Source organism: Venturia canescens, chromosome 11 (genome assembly GCF_019457755.1).
Source record: "Venturia canescens isolate UGA chromosome 11, ASM1945775v1, whole genome shotgun sequence".
NCBI classification, from domain to species: Eukaryota; Metazoa; Arthropoda; class Insecta; order Hymenoptera; family Ichneumonidae; genus Venturia; species Venturia canescens.
In genome coordinates this window covers 3,582,465-3,586,375 of record NC_057431.1, presented here as the reverse complement: position 1 = coordinate 3,586,375, position 3,911 = coordinate 3,582,465, and the positions used below count along the sequence as shown (strand labels likewise).

The following is a 3,911-nucleotide window of genomic DNA, read 5'->3' as shown; positions in this document are numbered from 1 at the left end:
ATATGTTAGAAAGTGGTTTTTGGATCAGGTGTGAAAACGCAATTTTTAGTTTAGTTTTTAAAATAAGTTTTTATTTGAATTATAAAAAAATAGTTTTTCTATCGTGCAAACAAGTCACCGCATGAGACTCACTTCCGTCATTGGAGTTCAGTCTTGTTATATCGAATTTGTTTCTCGAATGAATTTTCGCTGGAAGATCAAACGACAGAGGAAGGGGAACGGTGTTATGATTTTATATGTATCAATACGATGAATTACAAGTTTATTGAAAAATACAGATCAATCCATATTCATAGAATCGAAAGGAAAAAAGTTGTCGATCTCAAGTTTCCATTGCCCCCACTGACGCGTCTATCACTTGCGCATCAACTGGAGTATCCATCGGTATTATTTTCGGTGACTTTCTCGTAGGTGAATACATTTTTCGTAATGTGTCATAGTGCTTGGCATCCTGAAACACAAAAAAATCTTCACGTGAATTTTTCCATAAGAAGCTGTCCAACTGTATCTTGAATTTTGCTCGCGATATTGGTATATGAAAGACGAGTGCTGAGCAGCATTTTTCGGAACGATGACATAACTCGGATAGAGTTATTTATACCCGTTGATCAATTATTTATGTACGTATGAATTTTTATACACTATATGTAAGATATGCGCGAATATTGAAAAAATTATATTACATTTTTATCATTTTTTTTCCTCTCTGTCTTTCCGCTCGACAATGGGATTCGTTGGCTCGTCGTTCAGGTCGTCTCCGTGTATTGTTTTCTCTCGCTCCGACTCCTGTTTCTATAACTCCCTCGTCCTCGAGCTCCGTTTTTCCCCGTCGTCGCGGCTTTTGCATTTTGCTCTGGATTGAATCTCGTTGAGCCACCGGTCCAACCACTCGCGGTTCTCATTGCCGTTGGAGTCGCCGATAACTCTGCCGCTGTTATAGTGACGTCGTCGTCGAATTACTCTGGATCGCCTGGAAATATCATGAAATGTCAATATGAATTTTGGCCGATCGTCTTGTTCCATTTGTACGGTATAACAGCCGCTATTCAGCTGATTCGTCGGATTCCTCGCATCTGGGATGCCATTTAATTATTTCATCGAACAATTGGAGCGCTTTCAAGCGCTTCGCCAAATCTCGCGGACTTGGTCTATATTTATACTATTTTTTTTCTCATCGATCCGATTGACAAATGAATTAGCAAACATTCTACTTATGCCAGGCCGAGAGCGTACTGATGAAAAAAATCTTGAATCAACAAAAAAGAAAGTCAAGTTCAGGAACGAAAATCCAGTTTTTTTTTTTCAATCTGCCTTCAAGAGTTACAGCAAATGCCACAACTTTTTCTCCATCTTCAAAAGTTTTGATTTGAGTTCATACAAGTAAAAAAGTATTAGTTAAATTATTGATTTGAAATTCTGTTCGAAACTCGAGTTCACTTTTTTTATCATCGGTTCTGATTGTGATCAATTTAACATAAACGACTGCAGGACATTTCATAAAAAATCCTATACGATCATACAGCCTAGAAAAGATTATCTCGAAAAAAGCGAGAAAATGACAAAATATATACATATTCAATATATACATACCTCTTGAACATTGATGTTGCCTTTAGCAGAGATCTCAAAGAGTTAAATACTCATTTGGGTGGCAAAACGTTCAGTATCCTCGGTCAGTACAACTTTTTGGTTAGAAGCATCGTTTTTGTTATCCACGAGAACCCTATTGACTGTATTGCAGTTGTGGTCAATCTTGTGTAGCCATCGTTTGACATCTGCAAACGAGTCACCTCTGGTAACGTCGTAACCAATGATATTACACCATGCGTACCCCTGTAGTACATTGACGTTATTGTCCTGAGTTCCTCCTGTCCTGTGGTGTCCCATACTTACAGCTTCACCCTGTCTCCTTTAACCTCTATAGTCCTTATTTTGATGTCAACATCTATCATCGTTAGGTAACTACTGTTGAATGTGTTGTCCGCAAACCTCAGCAGTAACGAGCTTTTTCTCACACCTGTAAAACCAAATTCTCACAATTAATTCAGTTTCCAAATTTTGGTATGTTTTGCTGCTATTTGTCATCATTGTTCTCAAGTTTGAAAGTTAATTGAATACAATAAACTGTTTTCTTACATTAAATTGCAAATGGTCTTTGCAATTTAATTTATTCGAAAAAAAAAACGTCGAGTTTCATGGCATTTCAATTGTGCAAATTCAATATTACACTGTACATACGTGCAAAGAGCAAGAGAGAAAACTGGGAGACTGGGGGGGGGGGGGGGGGGGGGACAAAATTGATCGGGTTTGCGAAACAACACAGGGGTGATTGAAAGACTTTTGAGCTTATTCACCAAGAGACTGCTTGCTTCCACGTCACATGTAATAATCTACCGTTTAGCTCCGACTCAAACTTATTGAATTATTGATATAACCTCCTCTCCCAACCTGTGGCTGCTTATGAGACAGACCACTTGAACATCTTGTTTCATATCCAATGATTTTCTAATCTAAAATTTGTAATTATCAAGAGCCGCTCGAGGCAAAAAAACGATTTATCATTGAATAAAAATATTACTCCACAAACTTCACGAGCCTCCTAACAAAAATTCTAGTTCTTCCGACTAATCCAAGTTCATGAGCGCAAAGCCAATCAATTTATTAAATGTTTTGTTTTTCACCTGGTGTACAGCCAGAATCGATATCACCGATGTATCCAGGTGGATCAGAAGCACATGATTGTAAATCGAGTCGAGAATTCGAGTTGTCCAATGCATGAATTTTCACAACGCACGGATTGTCACAACACTCATTCAAGAGAGCTTTGTTGGAAGGGCAATCGGTGTTGCTACATCCTAAAAAAAGACCTGTATAGTCTTTAGGCAACTCATGAATTGCCAGCGTAGCTCGGAGAATATTCGCAACGAAAGGCATGATGATTAATTCGGTACCACTCGGCTTTCCTGGCGTGGGGAGCTAAAATTGCGGCGAGCACGCTGGGACGCAGATGTCTTACACGCAAATGCACTTGCTGCATTCTTAGTCAGATCGAGTCAGGAACTGCGTAAAAATATTGAAATTGAATTTGAAAAGTTTATGAAAAACGACTATTCCCGGGTCTGTAGTCTGTATTTTCATCCATTTTAGATGGAAATATTCGTTGCCGATATCTGCGTTCTGCAGCATGAAATTTTTTTCTTGCACTGCACTGCGCACACTCACTGCGCACACCGGAAGTGCGTCGTTCTAGGGACCCTAGGTTAAATCAACTAATTATAAATAATTTAATATCAATTAAAATATTAACTCTCGAACGATTTTCTTTCACTCTCAATCTCTCTCAAACGATTTTCAAGCGATTAAAAAAAAAATGAAACGTCCAAGTCCATTATTCTAGGAGATAAAAAAAATGGGGGCCAGCTTCACGCTAAAAAATAAAATCATTTTTGCCAAAAAAATAATTACTCTCAAACAATTTTTTTTTTCTCTCACACTCTCTCTAACGATTCTCAAACGATTTGGGTTAACGAAAGTTTAAAATAATTAAATAAGGGGGCCAAGTTAACGGAGGTGATGTTTTGACCGAGCGCGTACAACGACCGGGGAGCCGCGTCACTGCTGGCCGGCGGCGGCCGTACTGGAGGGCAATACAAAGGCCCGATACAAGCGGCGGAGCGCGACACTAGCGGCGCCGCATATTAAAAACTTGAACTATTATATTTTTTTGTTTTGTTAATTAAAATTCAACGCGATTTCATAAAATATTGTAACTAGACTCAAATGAAGCGGAAAATTATAACGGATTGAAGGAAAATAATAAAAAGATAATTTCTTTTAAAAAATTGGTATCAATTCAAATAAAACAAGACGCGTGTTTATGACGCATGCGCGGGTGGAGCGTTGATGGGCTA

At 38.5% G+C, this 3,911-nt stretch overlaps 1 long non-coding RNA gene across 6 annotated transcripts; it reads right to left on the bottom strand.

The window, feature by feature from the left end:
- Positions 1-245: 245 nt before the first annotated feature.
- LOC122417817 (uncharacterized) lies at positions 246-3,480 on the bottom strand. 6 transcript variants are annotated; one of them, XR_006262354.1, is made up of 5 exons: positions 3,466-3,480; positions 2,682-3,269; positions 1,591-2,017; positions 684-970; positions 246-451 (listed from the first exon to the last, which is right to left on the bottom strand). It is a non-coding gene; the product is annotated as an uncharacterized lncRNA (long non-coding RNA). The 6 variants fall into 6 exon arrangements; XR_006262353.1 differs by having other exon boundaries at positions 2,682-3,255; XR_006262355.1 differs by lacking the exon at positions 3,466-3,480 and having other exon boundaries at positions 1,591-1,775; positions 1,832-2,017; positions 2,682-3,223.
- Between the last annotated feature and the right edge of the window lie 431 nt (positions 3,481-3,911).